The sequence below is a fragment of the Melanotaenia boesemani genome, chromosome 18 (assembly GCF_017639745.1).
Source record: "Melanotaenia boesemani isolate fMelBoe1 chromosome 18, fMelBoe1.pri, whole genome shotgun sequence".
NCBI classification, from domain to species: domain Eukaryota; kingdom Metazoa; phylum Chordata; class Actinopteri; order Atheriniformes; family Melanotaeniidae; genus Melanotaenia; species Melanotaenia boesemani.
In genome coordinates, this window is record NC_055699.1 from 5,307,774 (window position 1) to 5,331,618 (window position 23,845).

Here is a 23,845-nt window from a genome sequence, read left to right on the forward strand (position 1 = left end):
GCAAAGCAGTTGTGTCCTCAATATAAAAAGGTATCATCAGGTAACCGCATCTTTCCTACTGCTATTTTCACCGCCGCTTCAGACAACATTTGTATACCACAGGGGAAGTTATGTTTGTTTTCCAGAAAAAGCCTCAGCATCAGTTAACTGCAGAAAGTGTGAGCCTTTACCTCTGCAGGGTATTTCTACCACAGAGACGGGGAAAATGTCATGTCTGAAAAACCTGACAGATGAACGGAGACAAATCTATATAAATAATTGCTAAGTGAAGTGGAGAGGAGTTGCCCATCATTCAGACAAGAAGCACATGCAATATCTTCAGCAGACTAGGAGCCATCCATCACTGCAAGACTTTAATTTGAGATGTTTAGGACTGTTGTTGATGATTGTCTTAGAGCCAGGGAAAGCCTGGTCTTAGGGGTCTACAGGGGTCTTGGCTGAATGTTTCTTGCTGTGGGAAATATTGCTGTCTGACACACACCACATTTATACAAGCACAATAGTTTAATCTCAGATTGGCTGTGAGAGCACAGACAGAACAACCAAATCACTGTCTGATTAGCATTCAGATGCTTGAAAGCGTGGAAGCAAGTTTCTGACAGCTTATTACATCTTTTAGCTCTACAGTAATGCACGCAGACAGATGCACTTTAATGCTCATAGACACACAGAGATTCACACACAGATGTTCACGCAAACTTGGACACACCTCATTTAGAGCAGAATGATGTCAAAATGAGTCTATTGAATGAGGGCGGAGATTGAAGAGCCCATCGTAAAGAGAGTCTGAAGATCCAAATAATCTCAAGTATTGATTCCATTTAAGCCCCAGGGCTCTTGATGGACACTCACTTAGAATGTAGTGATAGGTGGCATATCCATATGAGTGATCACTGTATTTCTGTTTATGGTAAAGGCTGCAGACTCTCTATAAATAACAGCTCTCTCTAATCAAACAGAGCAGCAGATCCGAAGATGCGATGACAGCTTAGTAGACATGCTGTAATTTACCACACAGCACTTAGTCTCCCCATTAAATCTACATGGACACAGTGCAGAGAAAAGTATCAAGAGGTGGTTGACTCTTCACTGGCCTAGGTTTTGCTGTGGCTGGTGTATGTCACTCCATGAAGCTGATGGATAACAAGTTTTGCCTTGGGCAATTCAGGTTTCCTCTGCTCTTCTTTTTTTTTTTTTTAGTACACACAGTTTCTATTTTTAGAACTCACAAAAAATAACCTATGATTGTCAAGTGCTTAAAGGTGACAGTTAACAGAAAAAAAAATCTAATTGGCCAAAAATGTTTAAACTTGTTTAAATCTGTGTAAATAAAAAAAAGTTGCAGGGGTGCAGTACGCAGCATAATAATGCAGCATAATGACATTCAGTATTATATATTGATAAATAACTGCATTCTGTCCTTTCACAGGACTGTTATCAAGAGTTGCCCTGAACATGCAATAGCACCAGACAACATCCAGAATGGAAAATGACAACAAAATGGATAAATAATTTAATAAAAAGTTTAAAAGCTATTTGAGCAAAACAGTTTTTCCTCTTCCTGTAATCAGATAGGGGAAATTATTGGCATGATATGTGCCTGAGTCGGTCCACATTTCCGTCCTCACTTAATAACCACAAATATATTGCACATCTTTTTATTTTTCCCTTCTAATGCAGTTATAATACCTGAGTGGTCGGTGGCTGCATACCCTGAATGCTCATTTTCTGCACAGTAGCCTCTGTGTGCTCAAAGGGTCTGGCTCTTCTTTTCCTCTGGAAGTGGACTCCTTGGAGCGTTATTTGATTATTCCAAAGCAGGTGTTTTCAACTGAATGCTGATAAGAGGACTCGGTGCCTCTGACACTAAAGTGAGTAACATTAGATATGCCTGAAGCAGTGGAAAGTAAAGGCATTTTTTTCTTTTTATCTAATCTGTAAGTAAGGGTGGGATTGACTGAAAACCTGCTCAAGAATTCACATGGCATCTTTTTGGTAAACCTGGAATAATATTTTACATATTACAGATAAGAAGTGGGTGATCCTCATTATTCATTAGAATGCACATGGCTTCAGAATTCAAACACATGTATTAAGTTTATCCTCGTCTATGTGGCTGCCACTTGTTAGTACAAGACATGCGGAGTTGTCTAATTTAATTACAACTTTTCTTGGGACTGCTTCATAATCAGTGGAAAAATATAAGTTAACTAAATGTTTCTGTGGTTTTTTGTTATGCTATCTATCAAGTTCAGTGGCGCAAGCATCTGGTAAATCTGTGTTACAGGGCAAAGGCTGCCTCCATAATCCCTTGTTTCTCAGCAAACCTAATTTTGTCAAACCTCTTTGATATCTTCATATATTGCTTACTAATGTATTTCCACGCTGCAAAAATGATCTTACAGTCTTGTAGTATTGCTAAAAATACTTTGTGCAGACAAGTGGAAATCCTCTCTTGCCCACGGATGAACCATCAGACCTTGTGCGCGCTTACTCTCAACACATTTAATAGCACACCACTTACTTACACTTAAATCACACGATTGTCCACATTTATTAGAATATTCATTTAAATTACTCATATCATTTTCAATAGTTTTAAGAAAATCTTTTTCTTTTGCCGTTTTGAGGCATAAACGCTGCTTAAATTAACTTGCCAAGACCTGACAGATCATGGTGTGAAAATCAGTGTTGCGCACTGCCTTAAGTCTCCACATGCTTTCATATGCAGATTAATTAAAAGAACAGACCTACAAATGAGGTCAAACACATTCAGCATTTGTGTCTAATTGATATTTTCTGTGTTATTATTTTACCCTATAAGCCATGATGGAAAGAACAACAGGCAAAAAAAAATTGTTGTCTTCTGACTTAAAATGCATTACAAAACTGTCAAGGACACAGCCGATCCACATTTCACCACACTTAACTTGCTTTTAGAAAGTAGTGTCTCCGCTCTGTTTGCCAGAGGAATGATAGCAATAACTTAATCAAACAGAGCACCTTCTGCTCTGCAGAGCTCTTGTCAACAAGCTATGAAATGCCGCCAATCTCAACAAAGTGACTATAGAGTTGCTGGAAAGAATTTGAAAGGGAAGATGCACTTACCTTTAGCAGTAACTTGAGAGCAAAAATGCAGCCAGTTTAATCCAAATTTTCACAGAATTAAACTGTCGTCCCACCTTTCTGCAAAAGCAGGTTCTCTGCCTTCACTCCTTTTAATTCCTTCTCACACTCTGCTTTCCTCTTTGGTGTCTTTCTGTCATCATCCCGCTCTGTGTGTACACTTTGAGCAGAAGCTGGAACATAACAGATGCTTGTGAGTGCATGCGGTGTGCGAGGTACCGAGACGGCAGCTTTGGAATAGCAAGAAAATGCACAGGAGCTGTACTGAAGTGGAGAGTGTCCGTGCGGTTACAGAACGGCAACTGAAGGGGGGAGGGAGGGGGTGAGCAAGCGATTGAGTGAGCAGTGAAGTCTGTGTGTGTGCATGCATCAGAGAGTGAGTGAGCCAGAGAGGGGAAGTGTGTGTGAAGCGAGAGGGTCTGCGAGTGCTGCCGGATCACTGGTGAACGACAGTCGTGATTGCATTGGCGTAAGGCAGGAGAGCAACACCCCCACCCACAAGCCCCATCCTTCCTTTAACCCCCCCTCATCCACCCCCTCGCAGGTCCCACTGAGCGCTCAGGATCTTCATCATCAAGCAGATTAGAGCCAACTAACACCCTCCCCCATGCCCCCAAAGACACACATGCAAACACACAGAGGCAGTGCTGTGCGCTGTGGTCATAGGGGACATTATAATTGGAGACAGTTGGAGGTGCTTCTTTTGTCCAAAGTTCATGTGGTTGCAGACCCTATAAAAACAAGTGTTAGCCTTGTTTTCTTGTCTTGCAAGGTTTGAATTTATATTAGATAAAGAAATTCTTGGAAAAATTACATTGGATGCTATAACCAGCATCCATAAAGTGCCTGCAATGTAAGCCCATTTTTTTCCAGAGCCAAAGTACAAATGTTTGCCACTGATATCCTCAACTGATGTTAATGAAAATGAATGGAAATGAGCTTCCTTGCACAGCCATGTTAACGGTAACTAGTCCAAAAGTTTCTGAATTTAATAAGATCACGCAATGCAGATGTGGTTGTACAAATAATTGCTTCAGTCTTCAGTCTTTTCCTTTTATTAAACTTAGAGAATTTGTTTGAAATTTGTGTATCAGGCTGAGTTTTTCCACAGCATCATCTCTATTGTACAGGTCAGAGTTGGCCAAAACACTGATGGCTTGCAGTTTTCATTACTGAAGTTTATTCAAACAGATATGCAGTTATCATGGCAGCAGTAGCAGCAGCAGTGGTAGTGGCAGCAACCATGAAGATAACAGCCAAAGAAGAAGTGTGCGTCTTACATAGACTGCCCCGATTGGATGGGTATGTTTAATATGGAGCATGAACATTTGAGACAGAATACATGGGATGCAGCGCAGCGTCTCGAGTTGCCTGTCTGAACAAGCTACCAGAAATTTCTAAAATTGTTTGTGTGAGGCTGCCTGTATACCACCAGGAAATCTAATGAGGTCTATGTCATATTTTATTTGACTGTTAAAACCTGGTTTTTAAGTACAACTAGGCATCCTTGCTTTTATATGTCTCAAGGCTTTGCTTAAGAAACTTTCCCTGTGTAGAACTGAGGTAAATATAAATATCTGGAAACCCAATTTCCGGCTACATATTAGTGTCCATGATTGGCAAATTCGTTGGTAGAGGATTCCTGCTGAGACCAGCAGTAATAATTCTGCATCACTGTTTTGTCTGGGAAAATGCAGGTGCATTGCCTGTATTATGCCATCAACATTGTTCTGACATAGCCTTCATTGGATGCATTTATCTTCTGAGTTTTTTACAGATATGGTGCACTGTTTATGATCTGCTGGGTAATCTACCATTATATGGTAGATTATATGGTAGATTATAAATTGCTTTTGGGGAGTAAACCTTGAAATGAATAAGATTTAATGAATATGCTGGTGATTAGGTCAGCTGGAAGGGTGACCTGCATGGAAATGATACTTGACAACATGGTTCTGCAAGGTGGCTCATTTCTTGCTGTTAACGTTACAATTTGAAACATTTAGTGGCAAAAACAAGCATTTGTTTATTGGGAAAATTTAAGAAAAGTTTTTTTTTTTGTTGTTGTTGTTGTTTTGGAACATTGGAACAACTCAAAGTGTGTCTGTTCTTACATTTTGATCCCTAAATGGGCAACTTAAAATATCTTTTTTTTTTTTTTTTTGAGCAAAGGGACAACCACTGAACACTGCTTGTCTAATCAACTGCTGTTAACCTGTCTGAAAAGCATAAAAGAAAGAAAAAGAAAGCACTGCAGCATAAAAACTTTTTATTTATTTATTTTTTTACATGCAGTTGGCAACTTAAAATTACTCTTATATGCTATTGCTAGTTTTTGATTCACTGCTGTTGTGCAACTTCTGTGCTCCATCTATTTGGGTACATACCCTTTGGCCACTCCACTGGCAGATAAACACAGTCTATGGCTTGTTTTGGGTCTCTTTTTTTTCCATCCTTAATGAGGTGCCACAAGGCATTCCATTTACACAGTACATATAGTAAAGAGGCAAAGAAACCCATTTTAGCTTAAGATCAGTTTAAGTGGTGGTGCAATAGAGTGTTTAAAAAGTAAACTTTAACAGGTAACTTATTTTTTAAAGACTGGTTCATAAAAATTGTAGTAGAATGGATTGCTTTTTTTCATATTTTTTTAAAGTACTTAAATAATATACAGTAACCTTTTCAGTAATGTTTTCTTTTTTCCTCTTCTTTCTATCTTGATTAAAATGATGATCATATTAGTGTAGGAAATGGTATAGAAGTAAACCAACGACCCATCTGTCTGATGATCCAATCCACCAAGTAAGCCATTTAGTCTCACCGTGTTGTAGCCAGTCCCTAGGGAGGGGGGATGTCGCAAATGATGTGCCATGTCAAGCAAGAGAGAGCTGGCCTGTGCTAAGACTAAACACTAAGCCTGTCCTTCTGGCTCATCTCCTGGTCATCCTGGATCCATATTTACAGAACATATGATTTCACATGATTACGAGAAAGCCTGAGTCTGTGTGCCTGCATGCAGTTTAACAGTGAAGAGTTGCCAATTCTAGATAGTAAGAAATAGAAAAAGAAATGTTTGAATAGGCTGGCACTTATACATGGGTAGCTTTTGATAAATGTAAGTAGCTAGGAGAACAAACTGCAGCCTATTTAAATATAAGTTGCTTGTCCAGAATAGACTGTACACTACTTAAAACATAGTTTGAAATATTTTAGTATTTCTTCCAATTGATGACCCTAATTTTTACACACTAGAACTTAAAAACAAATGCGAAGTGGCAGTCCACTTAGGAAAGGTGAAATTCACAGTGAATTTTAGTCTCAGAGAATGATATTCACAAATATCTTGAATTTAGTGGTTATGCTGGGACTAGTTAATGATCACAGTTGACGTAAATGTAAGGACTGAGGAAGTTAAGGTGCATAACTAAGGTTATCTGCTCAGTATTGGCTAATGTAAGATCACAGTGAGCATTTATTCATCTGAGCGTTGGGGCTGTCAAATGTGTCTCAATATGAATACGAGCAATAACATGGGTGATAAAGCACATGGGAAGGAGGAATGGCCGTAGGTGGATTAGGGGTGGGGGAATCTAAGTGGAAAAGGAGGCATCAGCTGGTTCCTGCTAATACCCATAACCTCTCAAAGAGGGAGAGCCAATAAAGAAACCCAGCATCCCCCACCCACTATCCTCCACCCCCTTCCCCATACCCAACACAGATCAGTGCTCCTAAAAAAATAAAATAAAAAATACTGAGGAATTACATCATACAAACATCAAGACTTTACGGGTTTCTCTGAAGTCTGGCAGTTGTCGCTGATCGTGACCTAAATTCTTTCATTTTCATGTTGTGCATGATTTTCATGCACTGCTACTCTCCTTTCTTGATCATGCAGAACACAGATGTCATATTACCTCTCCCTTGCATGCCAAGGAGCAACCACACACTTTAACCTTTAAAGATTTGGTGGGGGTATCAGAGGTTGCACACATCACTCCATGGAAAAGGTTATTGAGGCATTAGCATTTAGTCTCCTATATATTTCATTTTGACTGTCTTGAAGATGGGCAGCACTCAAGCTAAACTTTTTTTTTTCTTCTTCTTTCTTATTGCACCTTTGACATGGTAACAATGGCCCATCGTATACAGCTATAACACTTTTAAGCAGATTAAAAAAAAGGGGGCTGAATAGACCTAATCACTTACAAATGATGCTTTATTAAAACCATCATATCGAAGAGGCAGAAAGCTGTATTTAATGTAGTTATACAGGTTTTTTATGAACTCAGCAGTCCTGGCTGACAAGCCTGCACTCAGATCAACTCTGTCCAGATGGCATGGCGTGGCCCTAGAGGACTCCATTTTTAATCCTCTTGGCACAAGCTTTGCTAAGCAAGAGGTGGAACGGCTGCTCGGAGTCAGGCGTCAATCAGGGCATTTCAGACTGACCCACTGCTGTATAGGACACAGAAAGATCCCACGCTAGCATGTTTACTGGAGAGAAGCAAGAAAATATACATATATTCTGTGGTCATTCTGCACAACATTTAATGGGAGGTTGCAACATGTTACTGGCCAGTCATGTAGGTGAATTTCAGCAATAACTGCAGCATCCAGCAGTGAACACATTGTTCGACAAAGCCCTTAGAAACTCATTTATTCAAAAACCTAAAAAATACCTGAAAAGTACAGATTATTACCAATAAAATACATGCACTTCATGAGAACTTCATAGCTTATTGAAGGAAGTCTATGAGAATGACGGTTTTCTCTTTTGTGGCAGTGGTCAGGAATCGTCACCAGCAAGGCCAGTAGCTCGGAGGGCAAGCCAATGGGGTTGCATTTAAATGCATGCCAACCAACCAATTTGGTTCTCAGTTGGTGGTCTGTCTTACTTAGTTTATTAGTATTTTACAGTATTTACAGTTACCATTTTTTAATTAATGCCAAATAAATTTAAGCTTTTGAGTAAACCTGGAGATTTTTCCCAAAAAATGCAAATATGTCTAATGACTTTATTGTTTGCATTCTTGTTTTTACTGTATTTTCTTGAGGCAGAACTAGGAGCAAGAGAGACTGATGAATTGGGATGTTTTGCAGGACAACAAAGACCCAGGTGTAGTTTCCTATTAGAGGCTGCACTAATGGAATCACCAGACTGTCTGTCTCTCGCTGGATCATGCTGCTGAGGACAAGACAAGGCTGTCCTGAGGGAGATCTGGCCTAGAAGAGGGCATCTGGAGCCCCGGCCAGTTTCCTCCTCTCTGATTTACTTCATTTATCAGTTGGGGAGACACAGGTATTATTCTGTTACACGTAAATACATTTTTTAAGTATCTTCAGAAATGTTGTAAAATAAGATTACCTTAATGACCAGGGATTTTATTTTTACATGCTTGGGTCAGCCTTGACACGTTGGTAGTATAACATTGAATTTAGATCAATGCAAACTATTTCTTTATTCTTACAAAGCATATTATTGATTGTCACAGTAATATAATGCCAACAATAAAGGCTTGAGAGATCAATATATTTAGTGATTAAGAAGTTTCTTACTTGATGGTTCTTTTCATCAGTAACAGGTGCTGCAAGCCATTTTTTTTTCAGCCCAGGGAATCAGTTTGAAATTAGAAACATTTTAGATTTCTCCTTCCGTTTTAGGGATGTACTTTGCTTTGTGTATTGTATTGATTGAGAGAACATCTAAATTGCTGAAATAGAGCAGAATAATCTTTGATGAAAAGCCCTTCGCAATCAATATGTGAGGCACAACAAGGAGTGTTTTTAGGAAAATCTGAAATACTGATCACTGCATTGATCTGAATGGAGCTGTAATTTAAAAGAGATATCGCTTGGATGGAGTATGCCACAAACAAAGTCTGTCTTTGCCCCTGTAATACATGTAATACAGGTTGCCATTAACAACGATCAGTGCAGGCAGTAGGAATGAGACATCTAATCACTCTCTCAAAGCCATAATGCCACCCTAATGAAACAGATTAAAAACACTTCTATGAGAGAGGCCAGTGTGTGTTTCCCTTGTGATGTTTTTCTTCCTTCAGATAAAAGCAAGGTAAAATTGTTGGATGCATTATTTTCAACCTAGATTTTAAAATACAGAAAATAGTTAATATTCATTGACTGTAAAGGAGGAAAAACCCACATGCAGTTTGTTTTGGAGTCGCGTCAGCCTTTCTCTGCAAAATGTAGATGTAACAGAAACAAACCTTCAGTCAGAAATGGGGTCATATTCAGTAAGTTGGACTAAAAACCGTTTCAAAGTTTCAATGATATGACAGTTTGGTCAGCTGTCATTGATAGTAATCAGCTCTGGCAGACACAGGTCAGCTCTTTTCAGTGTAATGGCGTGCTGCAGAGCAAGCCCATATTCCTTGTCTAATGCAAAAGCTTAGATATGTTGTCGGGCAAGCTTTTTGGAACAGTTTGAAGCAAGAGAAGCAAGGAAGAAGCATATTCAGTACTGTGGAGAGATGACACTGACCATTATATGAGCTCCAGCCTGTAGAGGTTGAGGTTTATTGAGCAAGTGTACAAGGATGGGCTGAAATTGTTAGCCCTCCTGGCTGTTCAGCTAGGAGGGCTGTGATGCAGAAACCACTGCAACACACCACAGGCTCTGAATTGTGCTCTGCAGCCACAGTATATTAGGTTTTCATGCTGTCCACCTGAATGCAGCTCACTGCATCACACTTAAACCTATTGAAAGTATTCTAGTATTTCACTCAGGCAGCGTAATTGTAGCCCTGGCCTTGCGTTGTGAAAAGGATTTTGTTGTTTTTCTCATTTGGGAAGAAGTAATGTACTCCTCACAGGATGCTGTCATGTTGTGTTGTGCATTTGTAAGAAGGTTGGGTAGGTGACAGTTACTCCAGCGTTGTCTTTTTTCTGACCAGTTCATTGCGTTGGGATGAATACATAGGTCTGTCCTATTAATGGTGGTGAGCCAACTTGGATGCTATGATGAAAACGAAAGACGTGTAATCTCTGAAGGAAAAGCAGTGCCAGGAAAAAGGCTTTGCTGTGTGTCCACCACATGGAATTGGATCCCTCCATCTCAGCTCTCTCCTGCTGCTTTCACAGTGTTGTTATAGTCTGGATTCCCACGGTGTGGCCAATAAACAGATGTGCCTAAACTGAATTAGACAAACCTTCCAACAAGCCACCCACCTGCTTATGTGGTGTTATTGTAACATCTAACTGAACATAGTAAATTCATCATTATTGTCATCTTAGTGACAAGCTGTGTATAGTCTTTGAATATATAATATTATTGAGTCCTTCCTTGCTCCATAACAAAATTTCCCCAAAACTGAGTTTTCCTTCTAGTCTTTTTTTTTCTGAAATCAAATGGATTGGTACAACAGCTGGCAGTTGGGAGAAAATAGAGACCAGATTGCGTTATAAAGGGCGAATGGCGGTTGGCTAAAACACTCAGTGATACACCAGGTAGCAGCTGTAGGCCCTGTAAATCAGTTTGGCCTTAGAAATCTGTGGAACTCCTAAATTATATGTAGAAAAACGGAGGGGAAAAAAAAAGAAACCATTACTGAAGTTTTGCAACAGTAGGAAGATTGTTAGTGAAGTGGTCCCTCAAAACAAAGGTTGCTCTAAAAATGTCAGGGATTTGTGAGTTCATTAGTTTTGTCAGACATGAAATTAAGTTGCTTAGACATTTTCTGAGGTAAAAGAATTAGTAAGAAATTTGATTCTATAACACAACTACAAAGAGACAACAGGAATGAACAATTTCTTATTGTTATCTAACTAGACTTACAGCAGCAGACACTGCTTGCTTGGTGTCCAGATGACAGCAGGGCAAACAGTGAGAAGTTGGCTTGTTAGTTGAACATATTTATTTAAGATTATGTATATATTCATGGATAAATAGTTGGGTCTATATTACAGTTTCTGAACTCTGCATGATTTGTAATTAAAAAAAAAATCTTTATTTTCATTTGGTCCAAGACTTTGAATGTAAAATAATTAGAAATAGACAGTTCATAATGTCAGTACAGCAAACACATTAGAAGTCTACAGTTTTTTCATCAATGTTCGATGTGGGCAAAATAGGGGAAATAACCTGAGATGTCTCTTTTCTTACAAACAGAAATAAATGTTTAAACATTAAATTAAGCAGTATGCACTTGGCAGAGTCTTTTTGTTTATTTTTGTCCATGTTTAACAAATGTTTAGTGATTGTTTACCTTTTAATTTAAAAAGTCTCAGGCAGCATATTATGTTAAAGGCCTCATTTCAGCTTCTGTTTTGTTAAAGGGCATGGGAGCACTGATTGTTATGTTCAGTTGAAATAATTTGAAATAAAAGCTTTGGGTTGGGATGATTAGCTCAGACTGGGGCACATGAAAGGAGATAAATGTATGAATAGTCCTTACATCCCTCAATTTGTGTCTACCTGACACTGAGCAATAGCTTTCCTCCCACAACCATAATATACTTATTATGTATATATGCATATGTCCATACCATGAATCATGCCTTTATTAGCATATTTGCTGTACTAGGAACAGATTCAAGTAATGTTCCACACTGCAGTAGCAAATACTTTGCGAGACATTTGACATAGAATATAAAGTATTGTATGAGTTTTTAAAAGATGAAGATATAGAGGTCCTCAGTGGTATAAAATTGCTACATGTTAAAAGAAGCTGCATCCAACTTAATTTGGTAATCATTTATTCAACTGATTATTCCACCAACTGACTTGAGCTGTTAAATAAAATCATTAAATGTAATAAAGCTTTCTATAACTATTAAAGGAGTGAAAGCAACAAATTTAATAATTGGATACATTTATTTTATTTACATTTATTTATTGTGATGCAAGTATAAGTGGTGTAACAAATACGTGGATTTAATGATCAGTGAGCAAATAGCACTGATCAAAACAAAAAATATTAAACATTGCATAATATTTGAACAGAATGTTTAAGGAACATGCTTTGTTCTGACAGCCAAAGTTTGTTTTAATTTGAGGAAAATGTACGTATCCAAAGATGTGTTGTGTAATTCTGACAGTCAGACAGTAATACCTTGGTTATAACAAGGGTTTGAATTACAGGGGAGCCAAGGGGAGCTTGGCTCTTCTACAAAAGCAGATAAGCTTCTTTTAGAAACACTCACCTGTGACTCTAACCCTCAATTTCTACTGGGTACGTGTGCGCCGCATTCGGGATGTGCCGCAATTTCTTTCCAACCTCCTTGGCAAGTCAGTTAACACCAGGAGAGTGTTGGATGCAGAGCGCCTACGAGTGCAGTCTGCCTAGCTGAATCCACAAGATCACGAAATCCAAAGGGAATAGTGAATATTGTGTGAATCTTGTGATTCCCCAGTTGCACGATAAACATCTTGTCGTCCATGATGAAAACAATAAACACTGAGACACCCTAACCGATTAATGACATAATGTCTACAAGGTTCCATGAGTACAAACCTGCACGGGGGCTTTTATTTTGAATAAAAAAGGGTGGTAATAGCTGTGGAGGCTGCGGCGCACACTTATCCTGTGGAAACTGGCCTTAACGGCGAGCTTTAAAAATAGTCTGTATATCATTTTAGTTTTCACAGGGTTCTTAAAGTTTATTAAATGAAAAGAACAGCGTTAATTTTGTCAACGTTGTGTGTTTATTCAGTTAATATATAAAATTTTCCAAATGATGCAGATGATCCATTCCCTTTCTTTTTTAATCAATGTTGAAAGCAGCGTTGTTGTTTGCTGTGAGCCATCCAAATAGCCACCACTTCATTTGCTGCTTTTTGTGGTGGTTAAAAGAATTTTGCATCTTGATATGAGATTATTCTGATTGAATTGGCTGCAAGCAGTTGTAGCAGAATGTCTTTGGAGGTAACCCTTTTTTATGACCATGCTGCCAAACACTAATATATACTACCAGTCAGATGTTTGGACACAGTTTCACATTGAATGTAATGGGAAAATTTATTAACTTCTAAAGTTCCAAAAACACTTGTGTAATTCAAATCCTGCTGGTTATAAATAAGTTCTCAAAATATTTGAATACTCTAAATAGTAGTAAATATATCCTGCTTTAGTTTTTACATACATACACACACACACACACACACACACATATATATATATATATATATATATGATGATGTGAAAACATTTAATTTAAATGTCAGAAATAATTTTTGTTTTGTGTGTGTGTGTGTGTGTGTGTGGTGTGATTTGATATGAATGGAATGACTGGCACCTGAATCCAGTCCATCTGAAATCATGTGGCTGCATTTGTGATATCTGCAAACATCAAGTCGTTGTGAACCACAGTTTGAGCTCAACTTTGGGAAACAATCTCAAACATTTTCATCACCCATACTGTATAAAGCACTGAGTCACTAAGTAATACATTACAATGGCAGTTCAATCATTTAAAGGAAGAGCTTTGGTTGAAACAGGCTCTTCTTTCTTTCATTCTCATTTTTACATTCTTAATCCCGCCAACTGAAACATGGCCCTGCAGCTCTTTGACACCCTGCATACTGTTACTGGCTAGTTGCAAAACACACAGTCAACAAGGTTGCAGTCCAGAAACATCCCTCACGCTGCAAAATAAACAAGAAAATGCACATACAGGGCATGGTCTGAGATAAATATTGCACCTCACACCAACATAAGGTGATTGGGCTCCCTTAGACATGTCTCTGCACCTTTCACCAGACATATACTATACCATACCATGTACCTGTTACAGAATAATGAGTCGAGCAATTCTTTTCTGAATTGGGTCAATAAATTGCTGTCAGTATAAACCATTTGGAATTGGAACATTACAGCCAAAATGATGCCGTAGCACTGCTGCAACCACCATTCTTGGCAAGCAAGACTCAAATTAATATTTTGCTGGATTTGTTTGTATGCACACACAAACACACACAAACACATGCAGGCAAAGCAGATAAAGACAGCAGGGGACTGTGTATACAAAAATTATGGCTCCAGTGCAAGCAAATGACTTCCTTCACCTTCTCCCACAGGAACTGTTTTCAACATGAGTAATAAGGTATCCTAAAATTCAGGGAATACATGCATAAAGCTCAGATACTTGAGTGACATGCTGCATTCTTTTGGTACAACTAAAAATTAAGATTACATGGAGTGAGTTATTTTTGTGACAGAACAGCTGTTGCTGTGTTTTTATCTGGAGCTGTAAACCTTGTGGTTTTAACATCCCCAAAACTGTTTTAACTCAGATTTGTCCAGTAGCTGGCCCAGATGTGGTTCCAGTTTGCAAACTGTTTAGGAGTTTTCCAATCCATTAGGCATACATGGTTTATCAGTGGTCAACATGTGGTAAATTAAATGAAGGGGATATCGTTCATTGAATATCTGCAAGGGGAAAACTGTTACAAATGGTCTGCATGCTTGCTAAAAATGCCGCCACTGTTATTGCTGTAATCTCTACCAGGGGCTACTGGGACTTGCTGTTTCCTTTGAATGTGGAAGTTAATTGTGGAATGTTATTTGATATGGTCCTTGGCTGTGAACATAGTTCATAGTACTTTTAAAGCATATTTTTGTATCATGGTAAGACGGAAACACATTTTGGATGTTGGAATTAAGCTCTTTGAGGCTTTACAGTGTGATCTTCTTACATAGAAGGGCTTTTAATTTGATCTTTCTACCAAAGGAAATCAAATTTTTTTCCTCTATAAATTTTGTATTTTATGTCCTTTGGAAGGAAAACTCACAAGGCATTTTTTCGCTATTGTCAGCAGGCTTGTGTGAATTAAAAAAATGCTATCTCTGTTTGAATGCATGTTGTCACTTTGAAATTTTAATCCGGATATTTTATCATTTAGTGTTTTGAGACAAAAGATATAAACTACATTTGGATAACACAAAAAAATATAATACAAATGTATTAAGCTTCAAACATTTCAACCCTCTTTTTTTAAAAATGGCTGTCATTTTAGTAGGTCAACACATACTTTTGTGTGACCTGTCATGAAGAGGTCCAGCCTGCCTGATGAGAGTTGTGGTCAGTATTGAACTTCACTTATGGTGATGTCAAGTGAGACATCATTATTAAAATGGTGTCTTCCAACAGGCACAGGGAAAAGGGACTGTTGGCAGCCTTGGGCCTCAAGCTGTTCAACCTTACGCTCACTAATTGCTTTCTGTAAGGAAGAAAAAAATGTGATCATTCAACAGTGTTTAAAGCCCAGGGAGGAACTGTGGCAATGACAACATTTTAGAGAAAATTTAAGAGAAAATAGTGGACTGCATATGGAGAGGATAAAATATTTACCATCAAGGGTATAGAGATTAAACATGGTACACCAATTATGCTTGATGCAGTAATCAGAAAATGTTGGTAATATGTTAACTGTACAGTGTGGATGTAATTATCATATCTCCAAGTTTACATTGGTTTTTAAGGTCAATCATATGTGGGGGTTGATCTCTTTATTTAAATTCTCAAAGTTGAAATGTTGACCATGATAAAACGATTACAGTCCTAGTGCTTCATACTCTTCTTCTACTAACCAGAGGCTTTCTCTCAATTATGCTAGTAGACTCATTCATACATTTCACTTGTTAGGTTTAACTTTCCTTGTAGAAATATTTTGAGTTAAGTTGCTCATGGCTTTCAAAGTACATTAAAAAATCTTTTTTTCTCAAAGAATTTTGAGTTTTTAGTTATAGATTAAAGACTTTTCAGAGACTGGGAAAACTTACTGGATTACAATTCACATAATTACAACTGATTTGCTTTTGCCTTTTATTTCTTTTCTCATCTTGCTCTTAGAAGAAATTGCCAGAATTGAAACCCTTGAAAAATGGATTTGAGTTAGTGAACAGCATTTACATTTTTGTGGTATAAATGACGAATTAGAAAGGCATTGTTGTTCACTTCATAATTTCAACAGATTTTTCTCCTTGTTCAGAATTAAGGAGGCCATATGTATTCATACACTCTCACCTCCCCAGTCTGCCCTCCAGGAATTCTGCTTACTCATCAACAAAGGTGATTAATCATTCAAGAAGTAGTACAAAGACTTCTGATGAAATCATACCATTTTTTTATTTTATTATTAATTTTTATCAGAATGTTGAGATTACAAAGACGTAAAACTGGCACAAGATGGACACTGAATAATAGCTGTAACAACAGAACATATTGGAAATAAACAGTATGTAGTAAAATGAAGATAAACACTAAACAGTAAGAAGTATCATAAATATCAAAGATGAACTGTGTCATTCACTTGCATATATACAGAGGAAGGAAACTACTTTTTAAGTCAACTACCTTTTCTTTTACTGGAGTGGGAACAAATGCAGTAAATTTATTTAAGCATACATCAAAGGAGGTCAGTTTATGCTGCTTTGACAGTTTCTCCTTTATTATATTCCTTGTTGCCTTCTCTGTGATCAGCCTGCTTCTACATAAAGATGATGAAAAGGAAACGGTCCTCGAAGAAGAGGGCCCCATTCATTTTTAAATAATCTCAAAATCTATTATTAATGCGCCAAATGTCCAGCTTGGGATATCAAATGCATTTTTGAAGTCTAGAAGGGTATATCTTTTCACCTTGTTTGAACAATATGAAAGGAGGTGGGTGTGAAGGTAGAATATCAAGCTGAGTGTGTTTACTTATTTATCTGCTTCATGCATTTACTCTTTTAGTACTTGGTTCACACGAAGTGCAGGATGGACATCTGAGCCTTTTGGGTGAGGATATTTCATAAACTGCAATAAGTGTTGTGTGCCAGCGGTCTTTTTCTTTTTTTTTCTCTCTCTCTTTAAAGGACATTCAGAACTCCATTGGGAGTTAAATATTGCTTTTCCTGTCCTAATGGAAATGGATTGGCATCTGCTTTTAAATTTATATCACTAGAGAAATAATGATTACATTAACAATGAATGCGCTGGCACAAAGTATTTGAATTGGAGTACTGGCCAACTCTTTAGTTGTGCTGATATGAGTACCTTAAGATTACAATTTTAGAAAGTACTTTAAGAATGTTTTTTCATCAGTGTTCATCTTTCTGACTGTAACAAAAAAGATGTTTCATATTCATATTCATGTTGGTGTTCTCCTGAACAGATGCCTTCCTACTGTCTGAAATGGAATACCCAAAATAAAATGAGTACATCTTACCAACAAGGGCTATAAGCAAAATCTTGGTCTCACAAAAAAGAAGAAAAAAAGGCTACAACATAAGATTTATTGCATCAGACTAATTTCATCTAGGACACTGTAAAAAAAAAAAAAAAAAAAAAAGAAAAAGAAAAAGTTATGTATCCCACCTATAGTCTTTGTATTCCGGTAAGGGCCTTACATAGTGAACACTAGATCTGCGTAATCTAATTCACAGTTAAACACTTAGTGCACCGTTATGAAATAAATTAGTAGCAAACACTGTACTTATGTAAAAGGGAATAAAGAAGAATCACACAGATGTGAACTTGATAAAATGAACTTTTATAAATATTAATGAAAAAATGCAGAACAGTTAAGTCACTTTTAATTTACATTATGTAGAATTAGGCCATTATGTATAACAGATTCCTCCCTCAGCTGCCACCTTCCCGCAGTAGGGGAGTTTGTGCGTCCTGATGATTGTAGGAGGTATATTTTCAGGGGCTTTATGCCCCTGGTAAGGTCACACATGGCAAACAGGTGTCAAGGGGAGGGACTCAGTAGACCCCTATGATGAATCAAATCAATGGATTGAGGTTTCCCTTGCCTGGATGTGGGTCACTGGGGCCCCCCTCTGGAACCAAGCCTTGAGGTGGGGCATGGAGACAAGCACCTGGTGGCCGGGACTTAGTCCACGGGGCCTGGTTGGGCTTATCCTGAAAGGATGACGAAAGGGATCCGGTTTGGTCGCCTCAGGATTGAGTCTGTGCTCTATGCGAATTATGTGGTTCTGTTGGCTTTATTGGGCCATGATCTTGCTGGAGTGATTCACAGGCGAGTGTGAAGCGGCTGGGACGAGAATAGGCACCTCCAAATCAGAGGCCATGATCCTCAGCCAGAAAAGGATGGAGTGCTTTCTCCGGGTTGGGAAGGAGATCCTGCTCCAAGTGGAGAAGTTCAAGTATCTCTGGGTCTTGTTCATGAGTGAGAGAAGGATGGAGCGGGAGATCGACAGGCGGATCGGTGCGGCGTCAGCATTAATGTGGACTCTGCATTGGTCTGTCGTGGTGAAGGAGCTGAGCCAAAAGGTGAAGCTTTCGATTTACAGGTTGATCATATAGCATATAGTTTCTACATTTTTTGCAAACATGGTCAAGTTTGTGAAAGTACCAAAGGGCAAACATCAGTCAAACAATGATGAATCAACAAAAGAGATTTCAACAACTAAAAACAAGACAAAAATATCAAAAAATGGTGACAAGGCATATTTTGCCCTGGGCTTGACCAGCATGATGTATGATGGTGGGTAATAGAGACCACAGTGTGTCATATGTCACAAAATATTAGCACCTGACAATACAAAGCCAAGCATATTACAGTGGCCCTCCAGAGACTTCTCATCCTCAACACAAAGAAAAACTTGATTAGCTCAAAAATAAACTAATTTGCACAGCAGAGTTGTTTAACTAAAGTAGCATATGCCCAATCAAATGTTTAATTCACCTAGCATGCAGGGTTTCTAGCTTTAAAAAAAAAGGCCTCATACTATATCAGAGGAATTCCTTCTTCTCACCAACATTGATATGGTTTTAACTATGACTGATGAAGCAGCAGCCAAAAAGGTAAAGACTATTCCTCTCGCTGCATGTCACTCCATCTCTATCTCTTATTTTACTCGCTCTCTTACACCCTGACCAGTCGATGACCAGTAAAGTTATTAACCGTGCCACTTCCTGTTACAACTAGGAATTTTCACAATGACAATGAACTTTAGAAATTAAACACACATTTTTAACCTTAAAATTTACTTGTCTTTTAAACTTATTTAACACAATATACATTTTTCAATCTCTGTAAGCATCAAATTAGAAATATATTTATTTTACATACTCCTTAATAGTACAACAAATATAACATTTCTGTATTGAGCTACAGTTATCTCCTCAAAGAAAACCACATTACTTTAGGTTAAAACCTGAAGTTAGTTGCCTAATTTATCTAGGAATTAGTAATGTCTCAATAACTAACAGTACAAGTTAAAGTGAACCTGAGCAGTTTAGTCGATGTTTTGATAGGGGTTACTCAAGTAAGTATCCCAGGAATCCATCTGCGGATTTTGATAATGAACAGTTAGGATAATCAAAGTATATTCACCAAATTCAATGAAGAGCCATAACAAAGTGAATCCCCAGATAGTACATCATAGGAAGAGGGAATACTTCACTATAAAATCCTTCATCTTCATAGAAACTACCAAGACTTTAATGAATCATTTCAAACAAAGGCAAAGTCATAGAGGAACACATTGGCAGTGTATTATTGAGTTTGAATAAAACTTTTGACCACAAAACAGCAAAAGTAAAACACACTTTATGATTATGTATTTCTTTTTTTTTCTTTGTTTGCTTCTCTTTGGCCGCTAGCTCTTGACTAAGGTCACACAGTGAGACAGTTATTGTAATCAGCAGAGTTCCTGCTGCATGAGACATATTGTGTGATTTGTTTGAAGTGGAGAAGTTAGCAGAAGCTCTAAAGTGAATGTTATGTTTTTGTTACATTCACATAAAATTGCTTTTGGTCTGAATTTTGGTTTGTTAGGATGCTAATGCTTGGTAGTCGTTTAGCTGAGTTTTTCACTAATTTTACAATGCTGAAAGCTAGAATTGGGGCTTTGTAAACTCTTGATGGTTTTGCGTGGAAATCCTGGTAGATCAGCAGTTTCTGAAATACTCAGACCAGCCCGTCTGGCACCAACAACCACACTTCATTCAGCGTTCATCCTATTTTTTCCTCATTCTGATGCACAGTTTGATCTTCAGCAAATCATCTTGACCATGTCTTCATGTGCACTGAGCTTTTGCCACGTTATTGGTTGATTAGCTACTTTTGTTAACAATTGAACAAGAATAACCTAATAGTAGTTGGAGATTGTATGTCAGTAGCATTTCTGAGAATGATGCATTCTAAGCAAAGTGAGTTTTTTTTCCAACCTAATCAGCTGTGAGCATGTTATCCTTTTTATCTAGAATATTTGACTTGATGCTAAATGCCCTACATATTACTGGATGGTGTCTGTGTGACATTTGAGCCACAGTGGGAAACTGCAATTTAATTCCCATTACTGCAGTTATCAACCTGAGATGTGGTCTCTGACTGGAGGTAAGTTATTGAAAACATCTATGTATCTAGTGCTCAGGGATGCTAATGCATGCCCCTCTGCTGTCTCAACACAAAGTCTCTATTACACAGCCTGGGCTTTGTGTAGCTTTCTCCACTGATGGCTTTTCTCATTTTAGCACACTTTATTCCCATTTCTATGGTGATACTAAATGCAGTAAGTTTATGATATTACAGTGCTCCCCTTAGTTTTTGAGTTTACATCTGCTTTATGAAACTGTATAATGCATGTAGAATTTGCCCTTCTATCTTTGCAAATCTTTTCTCGGATGACAGTCAACTGAGTTACGAACTGATAGTTTCTTTTCAGAATGCTTAAAGTCTTGGCCCTATCATCAAGTGGGAGCAGTGGTAGCCTTGTGGTTACAGAGGTGGGCCTGGGTCTGGAGACCCTGGGTTCAAGTCCCTGGGCTGGCAACCAAGGGTAAATCCCTGTGGGCCCCCTGAGCAAGCCCTTTAACCCCCAACTGCCTCCCAGGCGCTGGAATCTGGCAGGCAAGTGCTCCTAGCAACTAGGATGGGTTAAATACAGAGAAAGAGGTTCCCAGCTGGGATTAATAAAGTTAAGAAAAAGAAAAAAATGCATCTGCTATGGGGAAGTTGTTGCGCAAATTGACTTGTCATCAATCCACTAGACATTTAAACTAAGAGACATTACAGAGGCATTACTGCATTTAATGGTTGAAATGTCCTTAAACATGTCCTTAAACACAAACATGTCTTTTTCTTTTTTCTTCTTCTTCTTTTACAAAATGCTGCGGCTTTGGTGGTGTGATTTCTGCAATATGGTGACACCTGGGAATCTCAGGACACCAATAAATTGACTAAATCACCTTCAGTCAAAAATATTGTGGTGAAAAGATCCTACAGTACTTCTGTAGTCTCCAGGTTCTGACTTCTCTAGTGTTTGCTCAATCAAATTGAGCTTCAGTCAGCACCTCAAACCTTTATTGGTTCCTCAGTTTTCTCAAATTGCGTGATTTAAGGGATCTGTTCTTTTTGTGAGGGAATTTCAGCAAAAAATCAATTATATATAATATATATAAGAAACAAAATGATAATGTGTGTTTATTGATTTGGAGCTTTTCCAAAGTTCTTCAGTTCTAAAAAAATCGAAAGGAGACTTAACTGTTTCATTAGATTTCTCCTGACCTTTATTTTGATTGACAACTCAACTCTTACTACTCTCTTACTTACTATAAACCTGAAAAAAAAGACTGACTTCTTCTGCAAAGACTGTATCACCAATCTCTAGCCACATGGACTGGATTTATAGACCTTTGTGTATGCAATAACATTATTGTGCAGCATCTGAGATTTGTTGTTTTCGTCCTGTCATTTCAATCAAAATGTGCAAATCGCACAACCGGGGATGTAAGATCGCATATAATAAATGTGGATATTCCACTCTTTCTAATCAGATACAAATCTGGCATGTCTGTAATGTTGTAGCTCCTTCTTTAATTTACATGATGTCAACAGTGTAAGCCATTGTGAAATACAGCAGGACTCATCATAAATTTGGCATTGTAAGAAGAGCGCTGATGTTGTTGGTGAATGTTTATTTGATTTGCCAACTCAAGGGTTTGTTCATAGTTCATTAATTACCTAAGGTCCACACATAATTAAGGTCTCATGAGAGCAGGGCTTTAGGCTTATTTCTGTTGCTATTTTCATCTGACATAGATGTGCCTGCATCCACACAGTGAAACAAAATAATTAAAAAAATAAAGAAATAAAATCACCTTTTATTTGAAAAAGCCAACCAAAAAACAATGTTGAAAACAAAAACAAAGTAAATTATTATTAGGATGACTTCTACTTTTTATTTTATTTATTTTTTTAAAGAGCATTTTTGTGCAAGCAGACGTGTAGTTTAATATCTCCCTTGTTTTCCTGATCTATACTTTGGTTTTACTACCAAAAATAAAAACAGAAAGTTCTCCCTTCCCCACAAGATGTTGAGTCAGCTAGTGGATCACGCATGTTTTTCTCCATAAATATCCATAAAAGCCCATGAGACTTTGAAGATTCAGTGTTAGTATCTCATTGACATAGATAAATCAAAAATAATCCTCTCAGAGAGAAATGATTTGCCAAGTTTGCCAAAATTAAGGTAAATTTGCATTCACACAGTCAGCCCACTATTTGGGGTAGCACTAATGTAAAGAGGGGTAATAAAATGGCCTCATTTGAATTCTAAATGTTCAACAGTTGCCTGAGAGTCTCAGAAGTAGGCATTTTCCTACGTTTTACACACTGTCTCTGATGATAAATCCAAATACCAGTGCCATTACTCATGCTGGAAAATGTCTGTGCTTCAGCTTTCAGAGTGAACCAGCAATGTGGAAATGAAAAGTGAAAAGTTGCAAATTAAAGTCCTTACTTCCTCTGCCAGGTTCTTTTCAAGAGGAGCTGACATGGCTCGACTGGAGAGCTGATCTCACTCAAGGAAATAATAATTAAATCGGGGAGGCCCACACATTCCACAGTATGGATTTGGGATTTCTTTCCAGTTTCAGCTACCCAACCATTCCATATAATCAATATTTGATTAAGAGTCCCAGGCATCAAAGCTTGTGCGTCTCCATTTTGATTTCTAATTCCCTACCCAGATGTGTGATTCCCTGAGACTGGAATGGCAGCTTGTGCCAATATTTGATTTTTAAGTGTGCAGCCACAGTCAATACCCTTTGAGCTTGAACTAATTTTAGTTGCATCTAGCCTCTTTTTGCTTTGAATTGTCCAAAGATTGTGATGTATAAATGCTTTCAAAAGGCATGCAGAAATGAATTTGCCATGTGAGGAAGTTTTTGGAGGCTTAAGCTGACATCACCAGTTTCTGACAATATTCTAGATGTTCAAACGTAAGTAGAGGATGTTTCCTATCACAACAGCATCCATATTTTCTGTCTCGAGGTTTCAAAGCTAATCTGAACATCCTGTTCACATGGAACATGAGGAATCTAGGTTAAAGGCTTTGCTAAATGTTTTTGAACATGTGTTTTCTAATTTCCTATAATATTAGCCTCTCTGCCTCTATGTTTAGTTCAAGGGTGTATTCCAAAAAGTGGGGTTACTGGTTTAGCTGGCTATGTTAACCCAAACTGAACAGTAATCTTGGGTTTTCTTTTCCAAAATGGCTAATCTCTGTAAGTTAATATGGAAACGTACGCTGTTACATAACATGGCCTGGTAGGGTAGGGAGAAGGTTTTGTTTAGGCTATTCCAAACTCATCTCCAGCATAATCATCTGAGGGAATGTCACCATATACCTGATCAAATCTGTCAACCGCTATAATTTAAAGAAATGAACAGACAACTCCATTTCCAATATTTTTTTATTTCATTTTTTGTCTGGCAACTTCCCCATTACATGATTCATTGACTGAA

The 23,845-nt window shown here is 37.9% G+C and overlaps 1 protein-coding gene across 1 annotated transcript in view; it reads right to left on the bottom strand.

Annotated features, from left to right (window-relative positions):
* Window positions 1-3,503, bottom strand: part of LOC121629209 (cadherin-12-like) — a 120,678-nt gene extending 117,175 nt beyond the window's left edge. Inside the window, exon 1 of the mRNA XM_041968819.1 lies at window positions 3,109-3,503. The gene's annotated coding sequence lies outside the window, so the exon portion shown is untranslated. The remainder of the gene's footprint in view (window positions 1-3,108) is intronic.
* Between the last annotated feature and the right edge of the window lie 20,342 nt (window positions 3,504-23,845).